General features: G+C 36.5%; 1 protein-coding gene across 1 annotated transcript in view; it reads left to right on the forward strand.

Annotated features, from left to right (window-relative positions):
• The first annotated feature begins 1,060 nt into the window (after window positions 1-1,060).
• The window catches only part of LOC100889246, a 29,694-nt gene continuing 3,634 nt past the window's right edge, over window positions 1,061-27,120 (forward strand). The window contains exons 1-2 of the mRNA XM_003729350.3: window positions 1,061-1,255; window positions 24,287-24,367. The gene's annotated coding sequence lies outside the window, so the exon portion shown is untranslated. The remainder of the gene's footprint in view (window positions 1,256-24,286; window positions 24,368-27,120) is intronic.

Raw genomic sequence — 27,120 nt, forward strand, 5'->3', positions numbered from 1 at the left:
GTAAAACTGGGTACTTTTCAAAGGGTACTTTCTTGTAGAGAAAAGGAGCAGAAAGCTTTAATTTTCTCTACAACTCTCTCTTTTCTGTCTCTTCTTTCTCTTGAATTCTCTCTCTCTCTCTCTCTCTCTCTCTCTTTCCTCTATCTCTATTCTCTTCTCTTGTATTCTCTCTTCTTTAATCATCTCTCCTCTTACTCTCTCTCTCTCTCTCTCTCTCTCTCTCTCTCTCTTATTTCTCTCTTCTCTTATCTTGTATTCCCTTCTCTCTTTCTCTCTCTCTCACTATCTCTCTGCTTTCTATCTCTCTCTCTCTCTCTCTCTATTTCTACAGCACCCCCAGCCATAGAACACGGACGTTCCAGTAACCAGTGCATGTGTGGCTGGGGATGCTGTAGAAATAGGGTTAAAGCCTACCGTTAGTCACAAATTGTTCTTTTTCTTCTTCTTCTCCTTCCAATTTTGCTTCTTCTTCTTCTTTAGGCTTTCTCTTTTCTTTTTCTTCTGTTTTCATGTAATTTCTTGGTTTTTTTTGTTTTTTTTTTACTTTTTCAATTCTAATACATATGTCAATTATGCAAACAAATGAGACCAATCACAATGTGATTTTATCATAAATATTTATTTTTGATGTGCTAATTACTAGAAGCAAACATAGATATAGACTAATGAAAGAAAATACCACTAGCATTTAATTATGAATACCGGTAGTGTTTTTGTTTTTAGTTTCGTTCATAAATTCCCCTAATATGACAATGTGGCTTACTAAAAATATTTCTATATTCTTGGTCCGAATGACCACACCCACTCAAATGCTAATTTCTCCGAAAAGGCTATATGAGTTTTATGACCCAATACAAAACACACCACCGCCCATCGATGACGTCAGCTGTACCCGGTACTCCCAAGGAGTAAAAGATATTTCGGATCCCACTATCGACTGGTAGGGCGCATAGAAAATGTACATATTGAATGACAAGCTTGTATCCGATATATACCACATGAAGGCCTTACTTGCCGAGATGAAAATTTATCGCATCAACGGTACGCCAGCGATCGCCGTCGCTAGTGATGCTATATGTGCGAGTACGAGTCGCTATACACGTACAGTATACAGTACGCAAGACCGCAGATCATTCAGCATAGCGTCGCCCGACGTCGACGACAAAACAAGAGACGTTATAAAAGGTGTTCTTTCGTGAAATTTCAATTCTAAAAGATCACAGATGGAGCTGACATGTTGGTTTTTGGTGTAATGGTCAGTAGGAAATTCATCATCAAGTGCTGTTTTGATTTATAGAATGAGGAAATCTTGTGATTATTTGATTTTGAGAGAGTGGAAGTGCGAGCGAGAGAATGAACGTGAATCTGAATGAACGTTTAACAAACCAACAAGGATTTCCAACACACATTGAAAGGAATGGGACTGGTGTTTTAGTTCTTGTGGTATTTTATTTAGACATTAACTCGTCTTCACTCTTCCCTTCTTGTCCACGCACCTAGTAAAATGTGACTTGAAATTCTTCATATTCCTCTTGACTTGTGAATGTGATACTAGACTCTTTATATTTTAAAGGATAAATGTGCCAACAAATCTCCAAAATTGCCATCCAGAGCAGAGCAGTTGAGATCTGCTTGTCTAGAGCTAGACCGAATTTTTCTGTCTCTTTCGTTCGTTAGCCTCTGATTTGGGTAGGTTCGGCTCTCTCTTTAGAGACAGAACAGCCCTTTAGTGTTCACGCTTTGTGTAAAGAAACGATACACCATACTTGGCAAAACTACCGGCCAAATTCCATATTTTACAGGATGCACATCCATATCCGGTGCATCTTGTTTTGACGATTAGGTCTAGGCTTAACTACTTCGGTTCCACTTAACAACTTGAATGAAATAATCCGTTTAATGGTCCCTTTTTAGGAAATTATGGGTCAAAATCGACATCCATGATAAAAATCTTTCAGCGGTGGTTTAAAACTCCCGCTGATCTATAGCGGCAGGAGCAGGTATCCCACGCCGGAGCTCCCCGAGATGTGCTGGCCGAAAACTACCCCTGCGGTGATCAGTAATTGGAATCTGAATTAGACAGAGATATTGTGTGTGCGCTGCGGTATCCGGCTGCATTGATTTAATACATGCGATAAGATTCTTTTGAGCTAGCGACTCACACAAAATCGTGCTCTAAATCTGAAAAATACAGCTTATTTTATGGTACCCATATTCCTTACAAACATGCGTAAGATACTCGATTTTTTAAGATTGGGTAGCGGGACCGCCGATTACATCGCTAAAATGTGATATTTTTCTTCAGTTGTAATGCATTTGATCCGGCATTGAATGTTGAGATTGCTAAATTCTTTTGACAATGAAATTTCTAGTTTCACCCATTTGTAGTCTAAAATTTGGACAATTTTCAATTCTACAGTATTCTAAAAAAACCTTGACCAATAACCATACAACCTTGAGTATCTGAAAAGAATCGTTCTATACAAGCACATTGCTTTACATGACAAGTATATTTCATAGTTTTTTTGTAGGAATGTGATATATGAGATCTGTGATTTTGAATGTCCAATATATTGCCCTCTTTTGACTCTTTTTTCCCCTCTTTGTTGTCAGAATATGAAATAGTCATGTACATGTAGATGAATGTAAATGTAAATTGTGTAGTGTGTACATGATGATGTACATGTATGTTACAAAAGTAAATTAACTGTGAATTATGTTGGTGTAAAGCTGCAATTCCCTTAACTTCCCTTTCTGGGATTGATAAAGCTGCACAGTATGAGCTGTGTGTCCATCTGTTGTGAGAAAACAAATCAAAATTCTATTTTCATGTAAAGCGTCATCCTTCCGTTTCATTGGTCATCGGTGTCCAGTTCACAAAGAGCTTTACAAAAATTACCAAAAACCGAAGAGAGATAATGGCAAATTTTTCTTTCTTTCCGATGAGTTATGAATTCCTGAAATGAAAGCTAGTCATAAGAGAAGCAAACTTGTATGGCTTGATGAGTATTAGTCCAGATATTCACGGTATGTACATCTGTACAATGCAAGGGAGGTTGAATTCATATTAGGATTTCATATCCTTTGACAGTAACTGAACCATTGCGAACCTTGGTCTCTGTGCTTTGTGCTTTGTGCTTAGTTTGCCAACTGGTGTCCTTCCAAATACCACTCTTTCTTGTCTGAATGTAGTAATCAGGCTTGAGGACTGATCTCTAAAGTCATGTTTTAAAGCCATCGTTTAACAATGTTAAATCTGAGATGCACGGGCCTACTTGTTATCAGTGTCTGTGATTGGTGTGATATTGAAGCCCTAAAAAAAATTGTGCTTCAAAATATCAAGAAGCACCTCAAAAAGGGAAAAATCTTTGAGTGACCGGTTTTACCATACCGGGTACTCGTTTTCCCCAATAGACTGTTGGCTAGTGTTATGAAAACCATTAGGCAAACGCAAAATTTGATTTTGATTTTCAATCATAAATATCTTGATAATCAGACAGGCGATCGGCTTTTTAAAGTCATGGGGTTCTTGACTGACCTAAAGGTTTATAATTATCATTGCAGCATAAGCTAAATCCAAGATTTTGTTTCAGAATCTGAGACAAAGTTACCGGATCCATTTAAGATAGACTTCACTTGTGTGGGAATTTCACGGGGCGCTATACCGATGCATACTTTTGTGTGTACAAATGTACATGTATAGGCATACAGTTGCATACTACATGCATTTAAAAGACTGGTTTACACATGTACCTATATGAATTGTATGCATCCTTTTTTAACAAAGGTTGTTCTTGAGAACCTGAAAGCTTGCTCAACATAGCAAGGAGTAATATAGATACCTGATTTCGGGTATTGTAGTTTATCTATTAATGGGCAGGTCCAAGCTATTTGATTTGTGACGTACGGGACATTCAGAGACTTTAAACAAGAAATAGCAATGGATGAAATTATTTAAATGGCTATCTTTTGGTATGAGTCTGTGGCTATTATGGGCTAGTTCATTTGTGGAAAGTTTTGGTTCTGACCAATTCATAAATTTTTTTTTAATGTAATTAATGTGCTGCGTGACGTACGGGACCAGAGAATTTCTGACTTTTTCAAAAATAAGTTTATCGTAAAAGTTCTCTGAATTTATTAAGTTATGAGATTTATGGTAATGATATCTTAATTCATTATGGAATCAAGCATTAATCACAACTATTACCATATTTTTCTGACCTTCCGTTGTTATGTAATATACCAAAACATAAATGTGTGTATGTGACGTACGGGACACGTGACGTACGGGACAACTTTTCCCTATGGGAAAATGCATTGAAATGAAGAATTTTCGTCAAAATTTGTTAAATGTGAACAATTTTAACTTAAATCAGTGACAATTAGAGTGTTTTAGAACCCAATTAGATCCTCTGACCCTCACTTAATATCCTCTGTGTTAATTTATGAGGTAAATCAACACAAATATTACTTTAATAAAGAAAACAAATTGAATTACATTCATACACACTATATTACCGGTACCATTTTTATTCCATTTACCCATCTATCATGTGCAGTCATGCTTCTTTTCTCATTTCTTTCATCCATTCCATTCAACATTCCTAAATGTTTTTAAATAATGATTAATGAAGAAGATGAACTTGAACTTGAAAACTTTTGTTTAAACTTGTTTAGAACACAGGGGCACACTCGGCACATCATATTTTGTCAAAGAACATTTCTTATGCTCTAAGTGTTTGTGAACGAAGATACAATACCAATATGAAGTCTTTTCTTCATAGCTTGGTTGAATTACTTGATAGTAATATCATAGAGTTTTGAAGGAATTCAAAGATAATGCTGAACATATTGTGTTTTTTTTAATCTTTTTGTCACTGATTAGAACATGTATATGTTGCTGTCATATTCAAGAATTTTGATGTACATTAATGTACATGATTGTGAAAGATGAGATACAAAAACATAAATCGGGAATGTCTTTCATATCCTTAAAGACATCTTATTAACACCACCAGATATAAGAAATTAAAACTCTAAAGGTTTTTGTGACCTTTTCCACAATTCAAATGATTAAAGAGAAGGTTGAGTTCTGGGAAGAGGTGAAAAATAATTTGTGAGCATTACTCATTATTATTATGCAAGTGTGGAAGAACATCAGTTAAGACATGTTCCCTCAAAAGCTTGGCTCTTCAAATGCCTTCATATTCTAAATATGCATGTAACATCGTAAAAATCGGGGGGCCGGCTTTTTACGCCACGTGTTCGTGTAGTTCCATATACATCTTTCTGTGCAAGTGTTTGTATTTTTACCAAGACTTGGCCACATTTCTTATCATTTTGATGATTCCAGAACCTTGCAATACAAACACATTCTTATATGCTAGATGATCAACCTGTTCTGGTCGGTTCCACACCGTTTCTTTCACAATGCAATCGCATGACCAGAACTCAACTTCATCTTTAAAGCGTAAATCAACAAAAATACATGGGTGTAAAAGTGATGAAAATCTTAAGTGGGTGAGAGTGTGAAATACTCTAAAAGGCTATCCTTCCTTAAAACTTAAGTCATGATTTAGTTTTTAGGAGATCAGAATTCCTGAGCTGGCTCCATAACATGTACAGGGTATGCTGTAATCCTTTACCATCATATCTGACATTTAAATAGAATATTTTAAAAAAACACTCACATGGAGAGCTTGATACCATGTGCTATTCTAATACCTGCAGCATCTATGATTTGTAAAAGCCAGCTTCTGGTGCATCTACTACCATATAATTTCATTAGACTCATTCCAGGAACTAGTACACTATTATGATTTACATATTTAGCATCCTACCAATGTTGGGGAGATCAACTGGCAAAATATCAAAGTTGATAATACCAGGGTCTGGCTTGAAGACTAATTACATCAAATTCAGTACAAACAAGTAAATTCCTAGAAGGGACCCAGTTGGAATGTTCATATATCCCTGTATACAACAAGTTTCCTAACACAATATATATTCTCCTTTTGGTCATTTCCTTTTTCACATCTTGCATTGGTTTTATATGGGGTTGTCCCGTACGTCACACACTTGTCCCGTACGTCACATTTCTTAATTTGATTATGTAATCAACACCGAATTTTTGTAATTTTTGTTAAACCTATTTTTTGTTAGGTATTCATCTAAATTAGAACTTCCTAGAATACCTTTCAAAAAAAAAAATATTTTCATAATTAAAATTAAACAAATTAATGTCAAATTGTGACGTACGGGACATCACACTTTGGAACCTACCTCATTTGCATAATTAATTAATTTTTAAAGTTTTTATATTTTTTTCCTATTTTCTAGCATGATGGTCTACTTGTCCTGAGATATTTAATTTTAAACAAATAATTCATATGAGATACAAAAATAAAAATGTAATGTCCCGTACGTCACGCTAATTAATAATAATCAAAGTTCGTGACCTTGGCATTCTTCGTATTTTGATATTTTTTTATATTTTTTATCAGATTCATAAAATTCATAGTTTCAGCTTTAAAATGATTTATAGTTTGTTAAATATATATAAAGATGAAATTTGACCCCCAGAGGGGACAATAGCTTGGACCTGCCCTAATAAGAGAAAAATGAAAAACTCATCACTAGGTCCCCAGGAAAGAAACATCCATAATTGGAAAATATTTGTAAACTGGTCTATTTTGTGTGGAAATAGATAACTCCAGGAAATAAATGCCTTTATTAAGAACCGAAGATGTGTTCTGATTCCTGATTGTCCTCAATTCTCATTGAATAGTTTCAGAGCACGTTGAACTTCTGCGGTCGGTCGTGATACCCAGTCCAAGTCCCAGTACTGCCACGCATTCCATTCAATTATCATCACCGCCGCCGTGTGGGAAATATCTGTGGAATGTTGTTAAACCATTCAAATCATCTCTATGGTATGATGAACATGAATAATCTACACTACACTGTACCACTCTCAACCACAATAGTTGGTTTACAGTTTTACACAAAACCCTTAGACCTACAATGTAAAATAAGGCTTGTGGTGTTAAACTTCAGAGAGTTTTTCTTGTAGTTAAAGAGAAGGTTGAGTTCTAGGAAGAGGTGAAAAATGATTTGTGAGCGTTATCATTCTTAAATGCAAGTGTGGAAGAACATCAGATACGACATGTTCCCTGAAAAGCATGGCTCTTCAAATGCCTTCATATTCTAAATATGTCATGTAACATCGTAAAACTCAAGGGTAGGATTTTTATGCCACGTGTTCGTGTAGTCCCCTATACATCTTTCTGTGTACAGTGTTTGTAACTTTACCAAGACTTGGCCAAATTTCTTATCATTTTGATGATTCCAGAACCTTGCAATACATCCACATCGTTTCTTTCACAATGCGATCACATGACCAGAACTCAACTTCATCTTTAAGGCCTGTGTAAATATGTTCGATCATGGTTCTAACACTTGTACATATGTACTGTACAATGTACATGTACATGTGATCTTTATATGCCTAGTTATAAATAGACTTCATTTAGTTGGTGCATGGTTCCTTGCTCGAATTTCTCTGCCATGAAGACACAATTAATTTTGAGGTTTCGTCAGGCTACGCTTATAAATACTGCGTAATATACTAGTACTGGTAGTTTAAAACTTTGATCACTTTTTGTTTTAATTTGTGTGTGAACTCTTGACAATATGTTGTTTCACATGATCGTCTAGATGAAGGTTTCACTTGTAGCGTTTTAAAGAAATTTAAACTATGACGAGGCTGTGTGAACATGGCTTAGGACCATGAATATCCCACAATATCTCGACCACAATACTAGCTGGCCTGGTTCCCTCATTTATTCCTCATGCTACTGTAAGCCAGAGACATGAACAATACCAGTCGTTGTACACATTATTAAAAGTTTTCAAAGCAAGTTGAAACCCACTTGACACAAATATGCAAGTCGTAAATCATAATAACCCACCTTTTTGTAATTGTTTTTTACAATGTTTTAGAATTCGTCACCCCAGAAATTGTTTAATGCTTCATAAGTTGATGCCTTTGTTGGTGTACAAGTAAGTGGAACCAATGAAATGTTTCACTGCGTGTATTGTATTGAGCTGTATTCATTGATATTGGTAAGCGCGTCATTGCATGAAGTGAAAAGCAAGTCTTTGTGGAAATATTTCACATGGCTTATGAAATACATGAACATGAATATAAAATAACAAATGTTATGAAGTTATGAACCATATCATTATCAATCCCTTCACACTTTCTGAATGAAAAAAAAAGGGAAATTTATTTGGGTGATTTTATTATTGTTAGACTGTAGGATTAAAGGTAATACAAAGTTTTGGTATGGCGTCATGAATTTGCTTCAAATGCAAATGCGATTCTAAAATGTTCAGTGATCGTTGTCGCGGTTAAAATCGAGTCTGAAGTGATGAAATTGTAAATAATAAACTCTTTATGTTGCTATAAAACATTGTTTCTTGACTACAATCGACCGATTAGCTATTACCGTTTGGAATTTATATATCACAACTACATATTCTGAAATTTTCATGGTCGCAGCTACAGTGTACATGTACCATCGAATGGCAGTAGGCGCTATTTGAAATTTATCAAAATGTACCGGGAGCACCGGTAAATTTTTATATTCCATTTTTCTCGAAAGCAGAAGTATTTTAGGGGCTAAAATTTTTTTTAGTGCTTAAGCTACAGTCCCATATACGTCGCGGACCATCCCGGACCCCATCCGGGGTGATCCGGGATTCGGTCCGTGTTGACACCGTGTTGGCACCGGGGTGGTCCTGGATGGTCCTGGATGGTCCTGGACAATAGTTTGATCCGGGGTGATCCGTGTAGCCACCGTGCTGGGTCCGGGGTCATCCGTAGTGGCGCCGGGGCGGTCCGTGTTGATCCGTGGCAGTCCGGGAGTGAGTTATTGACCCCGGATCACCCCGGCGCCCCTACGGATGATCCCGGACCCAGCACCGTGGCGACACGTGTTGGCACCGGGGCGTTCCGGGATGATCCGTGTTTGCACCGGGATGGTCCGGTGTCATCCGTGTTGGCACCGTGTTGGCACCGGGGTGGTCCGGGACGGTCCGTGGCGGCTCCGTGCTGGGTCTGGAATGATCTGTACTGCTGCCGGGGCTATGCCCGGACGGTCCGGGGCGGTCCGTAGTGGTACCGTGTTGGGTCCGAGGAGACGGTCGGCGGTTGCGATTTTTTTAACAAAACATCCCGGACCATCCCGGATCAACCCAGACCATGGTCCAGGATGGTCCGGAGTGGTCCGTGCTCGTCCGTGCTGGTCCGGCTTTATATGGGACTGGGGCTTTAGAATACTGTACACGTACATCCACAGGGGCATCCAAATATATCAAAATTGTAAAGAATCACTGTCCAGCCAATTTTCAAAATTTACCAAAACTTTGTAATACCTTTAACAAAGCTGAATAAATCTCACCACCCAAATTTCACAATACTATGGTACTGGCATTAAAGTGACTCTGTAACATTGCCTCAACCAAAATCCTGGATTTAGCTCATTTTTCAATCTTAATTATAAACCTCGAAGTCAGTCAGGAATCCCATGGCTTTTACAAGCTCGTCGCCTGTCTGATTATCAAGATAATTGTGATTGGAAATCAAAATTTCATTTTTCGTTTTCCTAACGGCATTTATAATACTACAGTCTATGGTGGAAAATGACTGATGAAATAACTAGGTCACTCAATTTTTTAAATACTTTTTTGAGGCACTTCATGATCATTTTGAAGTGCAATTTTGTTAGGGCTTCAATATTACACCATATCACAGATACTGATTAAACACGGAGGGCCATGCATCTCAGATTTAACATTGTTAAACAATGCCTTTATTAAAGGTAAACTGCCTAATACTGTACAAGTACTACAGGTTTCCATAGGCCTACATGTATGATGTATACTTTGTGTTCTTCTGAATCACACTTACATGTACATGTACCAGAAGATTGGCACGTAATGTAGTGTACATGTGTACAATCTTTAAATTGGTTTGAATGCAAAGGTTTCACTGTTCTGTAAATGGTACTCAGTATTTAATCTCTTTTATGTGGTCCTAATATCTATTGAGTTAGCACACAGTCCTATTTGCTAAACGGACTAGTCTAACCTTTCAATTCCAGGACTACAGATTGTCAGTACTTGACAGATATTTTAATGTGGTCTTCTTTTTATTACATGTAGGAAGGTGCGTGTACACTGTATGTACATGTTACAGTTTAGGGTTTGGTGTAAAAATGTCAGGCCATCAAAGGGATACATGTACATGTAGGCCTTTACAACTGAAAACAGTGAAGTTTGATTGTTTGATGTGCCAAGTTTAGACCAAGAGCTCATGCAACCAGACTATACTTGCTAACAAACCCAGCCCTTATGTACTGTACTTCTTACTGTACATGTTGATTCCCTCCCCCCCCCCCCCCCCCCCCTCAATCAGCTAAAACGGTATTCATGTACACATGCATGTAGATACTTCAGTCCGATTTGATGAAAGAAAATACACTTAAAAAAAAAAATAATGGCATCATTTTCGTTTTGTTTTGATGCTGAATATTTAAATGGATCAGTAGGCACATTGTACATGTGTGCATTTGGTATAGTATGGTGTATTTTTCCCCCCTTAAATTTTTTGAAGTTTGTGCATATAATGTAGCAGGGCTTGAATTAATCCAAGGCCACCAAGGCCATGGTCGTGGATGCCCCTTTGATTGGCCTCAATGCCCCTCTCATTGGCCTTGGAGATTTGTTGTGCCCTTTCCAATTCTTCCTATTTGTTCTGCAATATAGGAATGTGCCCTACAGAAAAGTGGCCTTGCCCTAAAAATATTGAAATATAAGGCTTGATGTAGACAGCTAGAGCAACAGCAGACAGCTAAGGATGGTGTAAACTTGTGATAGCCACAGCAGCGCAACTACAGCCACCTGACTGAAGAAGAATGTAGATAAGTTTGCTCAAATTGTAATGAATCCCAATTTACATGTAACAGTTCAACAATTGTAGCCTTCAAATGGCACAATGAAATGAAAGCACAATTGTTTTGTAATGACCTGGCTTTCTAGTATGAAGCCAAGTGTCCATCACAGATTGAATGCGATGTATCGGTGTGGACCATTGGTCTGATCGGTCAGGGTTTGTGGTAGAGTCCATTGTGTTTAGGTGGAGTCTTTCTTAAAACCATAACAATGACAAGAAGAGAAATGCCCTTGTGGGTTTCTATTACCACTTTATACACCTTTAATAGGACAGTAGATTCACAAGTAATGGATTCATTGATCACTATTTACATCTACTGATTTGTGCACTGCAGAATACTGCAGAATGTGTGCAGTGCAATTTACACTCCATAATGCTCATCAAATCTCTAAAAGCTCTACCAGTATGTACATGTAAAAAGCCCTGTAGCCTCCACAACATTACAAACAAATAGTTCCTTTGATTTGTTTCTTTCTGGTTTCGCTCGATATGTGATCTGCAAATCACCTCTTGATTTCATCAGAATCTGTATTCTTCATTATTTAGTATTCATTCATTCTTTCTTTCTGTACTTTTTTGAGGTCAGATTTTCTATTAGAAAATGCACCATCCAACCACCATCAAATTTTTTTCTCACCACTAATTCCTCTCTGTCAGGAATAGAAAACCCTCTCCCTTTCAGTGTGATCACTCAACTGTGACGTCAGCTATAGATACCGGTATGAACTTATGAAGGCGCCGTTTGTGAAATCGCAATATATCAGTCATATCCAGGGCTTGCCCTTAACTTTTTTTTGAGGTGGCCAGCAGGGCCACTTGGGTAGGAGATCTGGGTGGCCAAATGGATTTTCAGGTGGCCCCACTTTTATGCGTTATTAAATAATGCAAATGTTTAATAAAAAAATGCATAAATTATACGTGTTAAAAGCAGCATGAGCTGTATTTAATAATGAAACTAGCCTTAGATTAAGCAGCCAGGAGCAAGGGGCAATTTATTTTTAAAAGTTGCCCCTTGCCCGCGGGGATTTACCAGAGCAAGGGGCAATTTCTTAAGAACCAGGGGCAATTTTCCAAAAACAGATGACAACTAATTACACAACTTAAATAAGTGCAAAGTAGTTAATTTCATAATGTGAATAGGGTCTACGATCAATTTAATAACTTTTTAATCTTAACAAGATCAACAGGAAAGATTGATTAAGAACATCAACTTGCACAGTAACTCCAGGAAGCTCCAACACCGGCGCCGGTGTTGGAGCTTCCTGGAGTTAATTAAAGTAACTAAAAATATTGATGAGCAAATGAATAGACACACAAACCTTCCGCCACACTCTCGGCAGTAGGAGCAAATTTGAAGAAATTATCTTTTTAATTGTTGTATAACCAAAGAAATAAGAAGAAAATTGACCAAATATTCGTACTAAAAAGTTGCGTAATTCGTAACGTGTGTTCTCGTAACCAAAATCGTACCTCGCACACACACTCTCATCATACCACGAATGGTCCGTCGCCCGATCCTAGCGGGCTAGAGTTTGTCAACAAGACCAACGCAGCTTTGGAGAGTCGCAGCGCGCGCAATTTTACCGGGACCGGACTCGTGGGAAGCTGGCCGGCTAGCTTTCTGCCACAACAACGCTAGGTCGGCTGCTGGCAAAATGAGAGTAACTATGATCGAGAACATCGTAGGTGTTCTTAACTTATCAATAAGAGAATTATTAATTCTATTTAAGATGAAATAATAAACTAGATCTACAAACAAACCTCGACAGATCTCTAATGACTATGTGAATGCTTGTTTATTTCTCAATTTCACGATTTGTTTTCTTGATCCTTCGATACATTTGTACGTACACTGTGCGTGCGCCATCGCGACAGCAATTTAGCGATCGCATGATCTGAACGTACGTACTATAGTGCGCTAGATAAGGGCGCATTTTCACGAAACACTTGCGCCTTATTAAGCACTAAATACGAAGATAGTAGAGAGCTCGTGCGCGGAAAACTGTTCGCAATCGATCCCGAATCACGAACAGTTTGCCGCGCGAGCTCTCTACTAGCTTCGTATTTAGTGATTTTATAAGGCGCAAGTGTTTCCGTGAAAATGAGCCCTTTACGAATCATTCGTGTATTTTGTCTGTTCTAATAATTTATGGGCGCATTTTCACGGCAAACACTTGCGCCTTGCCGTCTAGTTTTAGATGATTATGGGCGCAATTGGTGGTTTTATGAGCGCAAATTTGCGCCCTGCGCCCGCTTAATCGAAGGCTTGTTAAGTACCTACGCGACGGCGTGCATCGTTTTTATAAAGTTAGTATGCGAAACGAAACATTTCCTTGTTTGATAGATCGGATTGCGTCGCTTGGAAAAGCTTGGAAAAATAAATGTCGCCTCGGTTTCGGGTAGATCTAAAGGTTAAACAAGTTGTTGATAAATAATTTATATATTACTGTCCAAATATTTGGGTGGCCAGCCGGGCCATCTAGTCGGTGATTTCAGGTGGCCCGACAGCGTTTCAGGTGGCCATTGGCACCGGGCCACCGCTAAATTCAAGCCCTGATATCTTCCTACCTATACTGATACTCATTAGCCATAGAAAATTAACCAAATTTGCTTCACACAAACTTGAGGTTAAGGGTCAATATCCAGGTATTAGTGTCCATGTATGCATCATCATCTGCTTGTAAACACCAACATTTAAAAATGCTCAAAATCATTTCCTAATCATTTTATAGGGTACAGTTAAGGCCATTTTGCGCATTTGAATATTTTATGCTCGTGTGCATCCATACAGTACATGTACATGCCAACGTGCACAGATCTAAATGCTGTTTTTTCCCCAGGGATGTGATTTTTGATCCCTTAGCAACTTTATCAAAGAATTTTGTAGCTTATCTGCAGTTAGTTTGGCCAGGAGGGATTAAACCTCTCTGCTTGGTCACTGACATGGGGCTATCTCATTGAATCGGCTCCCAATTAAATGGGACCCTGGGGGACCAACTGGCACCAATTTATATAGGCATTGTTTGCTATACAGAGGGCGCAAGTAGCTACAAGGAGTGCAGTGGGGCTTTAAATAATGTCATACCTGGGCGTGACAGATACAATTCTGCGGGCACCTAAAATGTGCTAAAATTGTCAAATACGCCTACATGTACACTGTACATGTATGTTTAATTCATTGCTGCGCATCACCTACAATCTAATTCATCAGCAGTGACAAATTCCAGTCTAGGTTTTTCAGGATTCCTCAACCCTCTCTCTCTCTCTCACATGGTGCACCAGCAAACCTACTGTTGTTAGGTTTGTTTTGTTTTTCAAAAATAACAGAGGAAGAGGGAAAGGAAAAGCAAAAACGGGAGAGGAAAGGAAAGAAGGGGGATTTGAAATGTTGTGGAGTATTAAAAAAAAAAAAGGATAGAGGGGGAGGGGGGGGGGGGGCTTGCTGTCTTGCCAATGAGAATAAAGCTTTGTACACGTCTTATAGGAGGCATTTAGACACTGATAATAGGATGAAGTTATCATGGATTAGACATGAATACATTGTAAAGAATGATGGATGTAGAGACATAACAGGGGGAGAGAGAGAGAGAGCGAGAGCGAGAGCGATTTGGGCAGGAACCCTTTGTGTTGACCCTGCTATTGCATGATTTATCATGATATATGGCATTTACATTACCGGTGAATTAATAAGATTTCTTTCATAAACTTTACATGTCTTTGTTTGGACAATGCCCAACGATCAGACAAACTATAAAATGCTACATGTCAGAAACTTGTTAATTCTGTCGTAAAAAGTATAGATCCAGGGAGATTGGGAAGAGAAGGGGCTTACGCATTTTAACATGTGTATGTTTTAAAAAAGGCAGGGCTCCAAACTAACTGTTTTTTCCACAGTAGGTCTGGACTGCTGCAACTTACAATTGCACATGTGTGTATGCATCAGCACAAAATGACAGAAGTGCATGGGGTTCCTTTAGTACACTGTACATGTTTCAATGAGAAACCATTTTCAAGGGAAACAAAAATTGTGGTCTTTGTAGACAGGTGGTCACTAAAGCAGGTTTGAGTGGAGTATACATGTACACTATGGCCTGAATTCACAAAGGAGGTTTAACATATTACCCATGGTTTAAAAATTAGCGCAAATAATATAATATGATAATGATAAGCGCTAATATGAGACCTCTGACTGTGTCACGCTTATTTTGTACTAATTTTAGACCATGGGTTTATATACAATGTACATGTACTGTAATTTTTAAATGAAGATTAAAACCTCCTTTCTGAATTCGGGCCACTGTGTTTACAATAGAAGATGAAGAAAGAACACAAGAGAAACATATGTAGAGAGGAGAAAGACCGGGAATTTTTATTTTCAGAGTTGAATGAATTGCTTTGGCTTCCCAAGAAGTCCAAGTAAATCCTCTTAACAGTGGAGGGTTGAGTGAATTGTCATTATTCATTGAGTTTCTAGTTCTATGATTGTAAACAAAAATGGTGATTTGGAAGGGGCCTAAAGATGGGTAACTCAGAAAGACAGTACAGTTGATAAATGCTACCAGGGTTTGTATATCTATCGTGCCTATCAAACTACATATGTACTAAACGTGTCTTGGCATGCTATGAAGTTGTCAAGAATGAAATGAAAAAATGCATAGAATGTAATCTAATCTAATGTGCAGGTCTGATGATGTGAATCATATCTAAAAGATTATTTAGAATAGAATATGAAGTCAGGAGGACATGCTTGTTGTAATTCAGAGAATAGCTTATTGAAGAAACAAAGAAAAGCAGCTTTTAGAAATAGCAAAGATAGAGCAGGGCGAAAGAATATTAAGAAAGTAGGCAGAAGAATATTTTGTTCAGAAGTAGATAAATGTTGTTTTTTTGATAGCATTTACTAATTAGAACGGTTTGGAAAAAAGTTAAATCAAAGACGTAATGCACATGTATAGTAGGCTTCAGCCTGATACGGTACATGTACATTTAGTACAATAGATTCACTAATTTCATTCAAGTTGTTTGAAAATTTAAATAAAAATGTTCTGATATGTTAAAAAGTAGTACATGACTACATGTACATGTACTACATTGTACATGTACATGTAAGTCTGGTCAGCAGGTAGTCATCTTTTAGTCATTGCTTTTCATTCTGGGTAAATATTTTTGAGAGGTGTCTTTCTAAAACGTACTGTACCTTCCCATGAAATGCTAGCCTTTGATCCACAATAGATCAGTACTGACTCACTTCGGTTTATGTTTGTATGTTAAGTCTTCCTCAGCAGTGCTTGAATATGGAGTAGTGTTGAATTGAAAGGGGAAGAGAGTGGGGAAATACACTGTAGGCTCTATCTTGTATAAACTATGATTTAGAATAACAATTGAACAATTGATAATAAGTTTGATGTTTGTTAAAGTCAGTCTAATTCTAGTCTGATAGCTCAGACTCCGATTTTATAAGGTATCGGTGTCTGGAGTGTACTGTAGCTTCAATATGTTCAACAATAATATGTGTAAGGAGCGGGAACGGCTACCCCCTCAATTTTTAGGGGGGATCGTCGTCCCCCCCCCCCCCCCCCCCCCCCGAAACTTTTGTAAAAATGCCAAAAAGAAATTTATAGCAAATACTGACTAAACTCACTAAAAATTGCAACACACTTTTAACCTCTGGAGGGCCCAGAGACTAATGCAAATGTAAAAGTCTTGCTCAGTCCCTACATTCCCTCGCATAATCTCCTTCAAAATAAACTAGTAAATATTGTAGAAAATCTTGCATTTCGTCCCCCCTCCAGGCATGAAAAGAAATTGCCGCCCTTGGTAAGGAGGTTACATTGAAATCTGTAACTCAGATAGTTCTGACACTTTAAGAATTGTAAAGGATAATAGATGTGGCACTGGCAGCTAGCCTTCCCTGCAAGCTACATGTTAAGAGTATTCAAAGGAAAGTCTGTAGTATTATTCTGCGCGTACCTGTGCTTTCACTTTTTGCAAAAAAAACAAAAGTCAAGGAGCCCACCTCACCTCCAAAACAAATCTGTATTTAATAAACTGTACCGGTAATCGAAAAGAATGATAAAAACAAAATAGTAAATGTTGTTTTTGGAAAAGCATAAACCAGCTTGTGTAAAGGCTCTAAAGACCAAGAAGGAATGAAATAACAGATTTGCCTTTGATGATGCAGGGGGGTTTACTACTACCCAATCTATTTGAAGACATGAGTTGATAAGGAGTGGTAACCTTTGATATTTATTAAGTTGAGATTTGAGAGTTCCACCCAACAAACAATGAAGCTGAAGTGACAACAGTGTATATATTATGCACATGTACAGTATGTCAGCCCATGCTGTTTGTACAAGAAATAGTTTCTATAATATTAAAGCATGTGCATGTATTTTGATTTAATATTGTGGGATATTTTGTTAAATTTAGGTTTCTTTTCACTTTCTTTCTTGAAATGAATAAAAGCAGAGAAATCAGAGAAACAAAATGGCGAAAGTTCGCAAAAGATCGGACCAATAATAAGAAAGTTATAAATGCTTGAAATACAATTTGTATACCGGTATCACTAATTTCTGTTCTTCTCATAAGTTCTGCTACCCTTGGGGCACTACTCAAAATTTATTACGGAGAGTATATTATTACAGGTCTCGAAAACCATCCCAAGTTAGTGCCAGGTAAAACGTCTGATGTGTAAAATACCACAGGTCAAAATCATGGTATGGGTCTTGACTCTTGAGCTTGTGCGTACAGTGTATTTAGATCAAATCAAATCAAAGAAAATTAAATAGCCTACTCTCATTATGTATACATTTAGATGTACAACCCTGTACATACACAATGACTCATTTAATTAGTGCAAACATTTAACGTCAATAACATGTAATTGTTTAGTTGATCAAAGTACAGTACAGTTAACACTTGTGTGAAAGACATGGCATTACATGCATATATAAACATAGTGTCCCAAATTATAAAAATATGATATTATGATGTTCATGTATGAACATGACACATTTTGCATTTAACTTTGAAGTTGCAGTGTTGCCATGCTGTGGGTTCACAAAATCAAATTGACTACCGGTAGTAGTATAGGTCTGTTTTTTTTTAATGATTTCATCTTTAATAAAGACTAGTCTAGACTATTCATAAATATTTCAACAACTTTCAGGAATAAAATTGGGGCTTTGAGGAAAATCTGATTATTCAAGCTTCATCAGCTAGTATTAGGCCTGTGGAAAATAACATTATTTCTTACCAAATTCTTATTGATTAATTAGAATTATGAACATCTGTCTTGTGAAATTATTAATTCATTGTTTGTTGAGCAGAAGCTAGCTGACCGGTATCACCGCTTATAGGCATGTGTGGACTCAAAATCTTCATGTACTGTACACATCTACCTGGTGTATTTTAATCTACACACTGTAGGTCTATAAGCTACATGTATGCATGTACATTGAAGTAGGCATTTTTTATTAGTAGTAGTACGGTAGTACTATTTTTGTTTTACCATTATTATTATCATTATCATTATTGTTATTGCTGCTGTTGTATTTGCTGTTATTGTGTTACACTAAACTTGTACATGTATGTTTACCGGTAATGTTTTATTTAATATATTTTGAGAAGTGCCCCAAGGTAGAAGGAACTTGTGAAAAAAAGAGAAATCAATGATATTTTTGTACACAGCAAATGGGAGAGTTATCCATGTCCTACTTCACAATCCACTGACCGAACTACCAATTTGAGATCCGCGTAGACTTTGATCTCATATTCCAAATTTAAAAACTTCCTTACTCTTGGTCTGATTCAATTCAAACTTCTGCCATTCTGTTTCTGTTATTTTTTCTGCTTTCATTCAAATCAATACAAGGGTTGGTATGGGGTCATGATTTTGGTTCAAATGAAGCATATATGCAATTTTACAACATTCAATGATCGTTGTCACGGTTGAAATTGAGTCTAAAGTGATGAAATTGTAAATAATAATCTCTTTATGTTGTATAGCACCCTCTCAAGACTGATATTACTTAAGCTTTTAAACATTGTTTCTTGACTTCAATCGACCGATTTTCTATTCCCTTTGGCAATGATATACATGTATCAGAACTGCATATCCTGCATGGCCTTTAAAGATGAAGTTGAGTTCTGGTCAGGCGATTGTATTGTGAAAGAAACGGTGTGGAATCGACCAGAAAAGGTTGATCAAGTGTATTGCAAGGTTCTGGAATCATCAAAATGATAAGAAATTTGGCCAAGTCTTGGTAAAGTTACAAACACTGTACACAGAAAGATGTATAGGGGACTACACAAACATGTGGCGTAAAAATCTGTCCATAGATTTTTACAATGTTACATGACATATTCAGAATATGAAGGCATTTGAAGAGCCATGCTTTTCAGGGAACATGTCTTATCTGATGTTCTTCCACACTTGCGTAATAAGAATGATAACGCTCACAAATTATTTTTCACCTCTTCCCAGAACTCAACATTCTCTTTAACAGGCACTATTTGAAATATTCAAAAAATTACTGGGAGTACCGGTAAATCTTTTATTATTCAATTTCCCCGAAAGCAGAAGGGTTTTAGGGGGTAAATTTTCTAGTGCTTACAAATACATCTACAGGGGCATCCAAACATATCAACATTCTCAAGAATTGCTATCCATTCAATATTTAAAATTTACCCAAACTTTGCATTACCTTTAAAAGTAAACTGCAATTTTCCATTGCACGGTTTTTCATAATACTAGTATTCTTAAGTCAATATGCAATAGAGAAAAGAGGGTACAGTCACCCTTACAAAATCCGAAAGGACTTTTGTCAAAATCTGCTTTGTAATGTAATTGACTGTGCAATTGTGCATGAATGTTTACATTGTCGATATGTTTTATGGTTTTCAGATATCACCATGGAATTTTTTGCGGTGCGTTCTGATGATTTTTCAGTTCAGTTGAAACATCGCTTGACATTTGTCTAGCGAACATGGCAAATATTGACAATTTCAAGACTTGTTTAATCAATTATTATGATGATTATGAATTTGATCCATTTGTATGTTACGGTATACAGTGTATGTCACTTTACGGGTGTATGGCATTTTACACTGAATGTTTTTGCTTTTACACTGTTTTAGAAAAAAATCACTATATGACTTTAATTAGCTCCTACTTTTTTTTCCTATTTTCTTTTGTTGCATAGTTATAAGTGTGTACATATTTTGTTGGATATTTTGTTATTTATACAGAATATTTACTAAATCTTTGTGATTTTTTTTTTTTAACACTTCACACAGCTATACAGTAGGTGTGTGTACCAAATAATAACAATTTTCCCACTTGCATATATAGCGCTTAATACATCTACGATGTCTCGAAGCATTTTACAGATGTTCTATTACCCCGGTCATAGGATTCAATACTTGCCCGCACACAATGTGTGCACAATCTCCACTCCCTGGGGAAGCATTCCAGCCAGGCGCTACTTGACGCTCTATAAGCTATTTGACCAGCACTGACGGTACACCTGGGTGGATAGTAGCAAGTGCAGGTTAATATCTTGCCAAAGGATATTAGTGCCATGTCGGGATTCAAAACCTTGACCTTCCAAAATTGAAAACTATGTTTCAGTCCTATGTACAGTACCTTGACAATTTGAGAGCTAGCTCTTTGAGGTGAAAGCAATCCTTTTACTTAGACATTTATTGGGATTCTTCAACAACAAGGGCTATACAGGGCGTATCATAATAAAGGATATTGAAGTTTAATGACGATTTATATGAAAACTACTGATTTCATAATCAAGCATTTTATGTCTGTTAAAGGACAGAATGTCCTCTTTTTAATGACACCCCGATCATACTACTACTGTCACAGTTGACTGAATAACAAAGCATTGCTGTCCACCATGTGAAAGGTGCACTGTGACAAGTTAGCATTCACAGATAAATTCTAAAGATTAGTGCTTGTGTCAGCCCAGACATATTGAAATGCTGAACAATGAGTGGATTATGTGTCTAAGAAGGAAATGTTATCAAACTTGGCACAGTGCACCTTTCACATGGTGGACAGCAATGCTTTGTTATTCAGTCAACTGTGACAGTAGTAGTATGATCGGGGTGTCATTAAAAAGAGGACATTCTGTCCTTTAACAGACATAAAATGCTTTATTATGAAATCAGTAGTTTTCATATAAATCGTCATTAAACTTCAATATCCTTTATTATGATACGCCCTGTATACACATGTAGGGTAGGAAATTCATGAAAAAGCTTGCAATATATTTTCATCATGAACCAGAACTCCTCTATAAGGCCTAAACAAAAAATGTTGTATTGCCCTTTAGTTACAAATGTAGGTGCCAAAACATGGGTCGGTCGGTCAGAAATCTTTTTCTTTTTTTCTACTTTCTCTTTTTTTAAGCTCCCTCTTTGGGCTGATTTTTCTCAGTTTTGAATGCTTTACCGTACCGTAATACTTTTTTTTTTTTAAGCCGACCGTCTATTTCAAAAAATGTTGGTCGGTCGCAAAGGGCAATACAACCAAATGTAGCAAGATTTGATCCAAAATTGAAACCTAAGTTCAGTCCTAACTTAACAATTTGAGAGCTCTTTGAGATGAGAGCAATCTTTTTATTGAACATTTCTACCTTGGTATTCTTCAACAAGGGATATAAACATGTAGATAAGCTAGGACATTCATGAAAAAGCTTACAAATTGTTTTTCTTTAATATGAATCGGAACTCCCCCTTCTCTTTAACTTTGGCCACTTTCATGTAAAGGCCATTCACAACCCAAACACGCAAAGACAAGTTGTGAATTGTCTTCTGATACAATAGCTCTCTGTGCTGCACAAGACATAGAAAATGCATGGTTCTCCATAATTGTATTTGCACAGTCAAACTGAGTAGAATGCCATTGTATTGGATGTTTACTATATGCTTCATGGCAAATTAAATCTACCATTTAATGGATTCATTCACTAGTCTGCCAATAAAGACCTCTATTAGCGATTAGCTTATCAAAATATCTATTCACATTTCAATTTTTCTCCCAAAGAAAAGGTTTTATCATTACTTTTGCTAAATATACATGTAGTTTATAATTTGAACATTATTGTATATGATTTATCCATTTCATTTTTCAGTTCAGAGATGGTCTTTAAATGTATATGTAGTACACTGCGTATCAAAAAAGTTTACCAACTTTGGTAGCTTAAAACCATTCACTTAATGATGTAATCAAGTTATTATATGTTGATTAATGTACTATTACCAGTCTCTTTTTCATGTAAAAGATTATATCATGTTTTAGTGTGGTTTTGAATAAACAAACTTGAACTTGAACTTGAACTATGTCCCATTTGCAGGCCAAAAAAATGTAAAGGTTAAATTCCAACGGCATTTGAAAGATAATACTAATTTAAAAATTCCCTAAAAATAGGGGGGCTTGAAAATGTCTTTAAGTGGGAAAATAATGACTATTAGTTGTCAAATCGACTTAAGAGCTATATAGCCAGTAAGTAATAGTCTGATTTTTCAGACCATTGTACCGAATGGTCGTACGTTTTATGCTGCGCAAAGATTCAATCGGTTTAATTTTGGCCATTACAAGGAGTGGGTTATTGATGTAGACAAATGCTTGTACCCTTTTAATTACAGCTCATTTTTTTGTATGTTACTACCAAAGAAGAAAAAAAGCCAGTCAGTCACTCATAGTGTCTGACAGTGAAGTCTAGCAAGTAAACGGGTTTCCTTGCATAATTTGAATATTAGGACACTGCTAACGTTAAGATTTCACAGATAGGACATACATGTACATGACATATTCATAATTCCTGCAAATTTCTAATTCTAAATTCAAGATGTGCAGTGTATTATGTGACTTTGAATTTTTAACAATAAACCTTGACAATTCCATTCCATTCAATTCAATTCTAGAGTTGGGTATATAGACTAACTGTGTCATTCTTATTTGAAGGAATAGATTGAAAGGGATTGCATGCCCTTGATGTGCATACCAATACCAAAGAAAGTAATACGCTAAAGGGATTAAGTGACTCTTCGCACAAATATCTACATTTGGCTGAGAGCAGAGACGCAGAAAGAGTTCCAAAACTCAAGGGCTTACAAAGTACAAAATAGATTATATACAATTTTGTATGTCACTTGCTTCATTTCACTTCTTATATCTGTCAACCTCTTTCTTTTGAATGTCCTTCGGTACAGTTTACGCATCAAATTCCATGCTTAACAGCTTTTGAATAGAATGGTGACAATAGCGTCACAGTCTATAATTCATTCAAAGGAACGTATTGATCACGGTTTCTCAATGGCTTTCATAGAGTCTTTGACTCTTTTCTTCACTCATGCTGGGAGAAATGTTTGACTTTCACGCTAGAAATATGTCTGGCATTTTGTTTGCTTTCAAATTTGAGTGAAAAATTTAGGATTAACAATACTTCCGGAGTGCATGACTTTGATCTCTGAACTGTTTTGCGTCTCATTGAAACTTCTCTATTTACTGCTTTGACTGCTTTGTGCTCACCCTACAGTGTAACTAGATAAATATATTGCATAATGTGAGAGGTCCTTGTATTGGGGCCAGGGTCCAGATTCCAGAATCCCCTCCCTTTTTTTTCTTTTCATGCCAGTGAATATCTATTCCTTATCATTTTCTTTCTTGGAAATGACATACATATTATGTGCATGTGATTAGCAGTAAGCACGATGAGATTACTAGATAAGATACATTCAAACCATTTAAATGTACATGTACTGTACATATATATCTGTTGCACTAATACGTTTGAAGATGCTGTGGAAATGCATGCTCATGGGGCCTGAATCAATTCTGAAAATATTTGGTCTGTTTGAGTTTGTTCCTGTTTATGAGTGCATTGCAAATTGCACAAATATGTTTATGTTTGTCTTTGCGGTCATAGTGGACCGACTTTGATTGTTTGGACTCAATGGGATATATTAAATTCTATGACTGTCTCTCCCACTTAAATTGCAGGCTTATACTTCAGGTCATTGCTTTCCGATTTAGATTGGTTGTGGTGTCATGCATCGATGTGTTGATCATATAATATTCATTTCCTATGCTGTCATCCGTCATTTGCGTAAGGAGCAAATGTTTTTCCTTCTTTTTGTTACTTTTTAAAGGAATTTCCATTATTGTTGAGGAATTGTGTTTGTAATCAACTCTTTATTGACAAAAGTAAATGATTTAAATTGTGGTTTCCTTCTTCTTGTTTCTTTTTACAGGAATTTCCATCACTGTTGGGTAATCCAAGGGAAATATGGCTTGATTTTGAATGCTGTTACAATGTGATCTTTTTCTCATTGGTGAGTATTGAGATCAAAATTTATTCATACATACATATTTACATTACATGTAGCTTGCTTACTGTGTAAGAATAACCCAATTCAATTTATATGCAGCTGGAATAGGTCCGACCGCCAGATAAGAGTACCGAAACTGTGACATCATAAAAATCTTTTTCTTAGAATTTCTCATTTTGTACTTCATTTTCCAAAAGAGCATCACAATAAACAATAATGTCCAAATGTTGAAAACCAATTGAATATGTTGAGTATTGGCTGAGATATGACCTTCCGAATAAATAGAGTTCAATAGGTTCTCACTGTTATTTTGCACTGGAACCTCTTACAGTATGCAGGACAAAATATTGTTTGTGATTGACTTTAAAATACGTGCCAAGCGCCAACCCTTCCAAATTATCCAGAATATTCTGATTTTCTGAATTTTTAGGACCTAAAAATTTGGAATATTCAGATTTTTAAAAATTCTGAAAGACCGTTGTTTTCTTCTTTTTTTTCTTTTTTTTTCAAGCCATGGTAAGGCTGTGCGAACCCTGCTAGAAATTCCTAATTCTTATTTTCAAATGTTGGCAGGTATGCTTTAAGCCTTAAAGGAAAAGTCCCTCCTGATATCTAGTTGGTTTTCATAAAAGTACCAACAACAAAAATGAGCAGCGCATTTTAGTGAAAGTTTGACCAAAATCCTACTAAAATTATTAAGGTTATGAATTTCTAATCAACAAAGCACAAACTGGTAACATTGTGAAGTATGTTGCGAGCTCCTCTCTCATTTGTGCTGTATATAAAATGTAATATATTTTTAGTAATAGCTTTGTGTCATACTAGGGGTTGCATAGAAACATATTTGCAATATATGTCAGAAATAGACATTTCTGATTTTTTTTTTTTTTTTTGGAAATAGCAAATGGGAAAGAACCTCTCAAGATTCTTCTCAGAGTTGCCAATTTATTTTTGATTGCTCGCAACTTAGAAAGTGTATAACTTTCATATTTTCAATTGTATTTCGTTAAAGTTTTACTGACCTTTATTTTTATGCTTCTATTACAACTAACTTGATATCAGAGGGGACTTCCCCTTTAACCCTATTTAGCCCGGGCTATTTTGAAACTGCATAGCCCAGGGGGGGGCTTCTCAGGCCCCCCCCTGTGATCTCGGCCGTGAAACGCCCGATCGCCGCGAAAATTTGCATACATGTCAAGTGAAGTGTATAGAATACTATGGTAATTTCAATTTTTTTGAAAAATTCACTCATTTGCATATTTATGGTAATTTATGCAAATAAGGTCATTAAATTCACATTTTTGCCCATAAATCAGACATTATTCATATTTAAGCATTCTTTCTCACTACATATATTTGTTAGACCATTTGGAATAATAATACAACACAAAAATTTGAAAAACCAGGGTTATTCCTTATGTTATCTATTGTTTTGATAATTTCTTATGTATTTCTTTGTTTTTTTAACTTATGTATTTTATTGTTTTTGTTGTTTTATTTCATTTCCAACTATAATTCAACTATTTTGACCCCAAAATAAACACCTAAAATCTGAACAAGACCAAATAACCAATGTTTTACCTCTTTATTTGAAAAATGAGATTTCCATATGTTTTGTACACAAATCACAAAAATGAGCGATTTTCGGGCTGACATGCGAAGACAAAAGGACACGTGACTTTGTAATGGTAGGTCCGATTTTCGAAAAATTTCTTTCAAAAGTTGCGCAAGACTCGAAAGAAAAAAGTCACAAAATTTCAGTGCAAGATTTTCTTGCGTTAAAAAATTATCGCGAAAAATGTCGAGGGGGGGGCTTCTCAAGCCCCCCCCCCGGGCTAAATAGGGTTAACTTGCCGCTGTTGGGTAAATGATACAGTTTTAAAATACCCTTTTAACAAATTAAATCTCTTTTGAAGGGAATGAGGAAGGAGCAGGGATCATGCTCTTATTCTCAGAGAGAGGGCACCTTGTTTACTACTATATTAATAATATACTGTTAAAGTAGAAATATTTGTGATACATTAATTTTCGTGGATTTCGCGCCAAGATCTGTAAGCTTGAATTTTAAAACTCACGAAAATATAAGCACTACTTCGTATGCATGTTTTGAACAGGCTAAATTGCGTGCAACCCAAATTTAAGAACCGGCGAATATGTTTTGGGGTCGCCCAGCGCGAAAAGTTAATCACGCAAAAATAACAGCGTTTACAGTAGCACTTGTATATTTCTTTTGTTGTGTCTCGTGACATAATTTTCCTGTCCACTGAAACCAAATTGTCTGAACTCTGTGTATCACTATAGACCTGTGTGTGTGAATGCACATGAATACATGTACATGTAGTCTGTGTTGGCACATAGTGAGATAAACAGTCAAAAAGAGCTTTATTGTTCCAATAATTGCCTATATTGAAGTGCTGGTGATTACAGGAATGGTCTAATGACAAATGTGCACATCATATCGATACAGATCATTTCCATACTATCCCATTTCAAGGCATATATATATATCGATACGGCTCATTTCCCTACTCTCCCATTTCGAGTCTCCATTATGTAGGTGAAGGCATCAGACCTGTCAACCAAATTCACATCCAGGTTATTTTCTAAAGCCTTGTGATGAAAGATGGTTGAATGTTATGGCCTGATGGACATCTTTGTTAGTAGAGAGAAACCCTCCCACTGGCAGAAAGCTTATTGACACCATCCATCATTGCCAGCAAGAAGAAAAACAGATTTCTGTTTATTAAATATGAAAC

This window comes from Strongylocentrotus purpuratus, unplaced genomic scaffold (genome assembly GCF_000002235.5).
Source record: "Strongylocentrotus purpuratus isolate Spur 01 unplaced genomic scaffold, Spur_5.0 spur5_scaffold_20, whole genome shotgun sequence".
NCBI classification, from domain to species: Eukaryota; Metazoa; Echinodermata; class Echinoidea; order Camarodonta; family Strongylocentrotidae; genus Strongylocentrotus; species Strongylocentrotus purpuratus.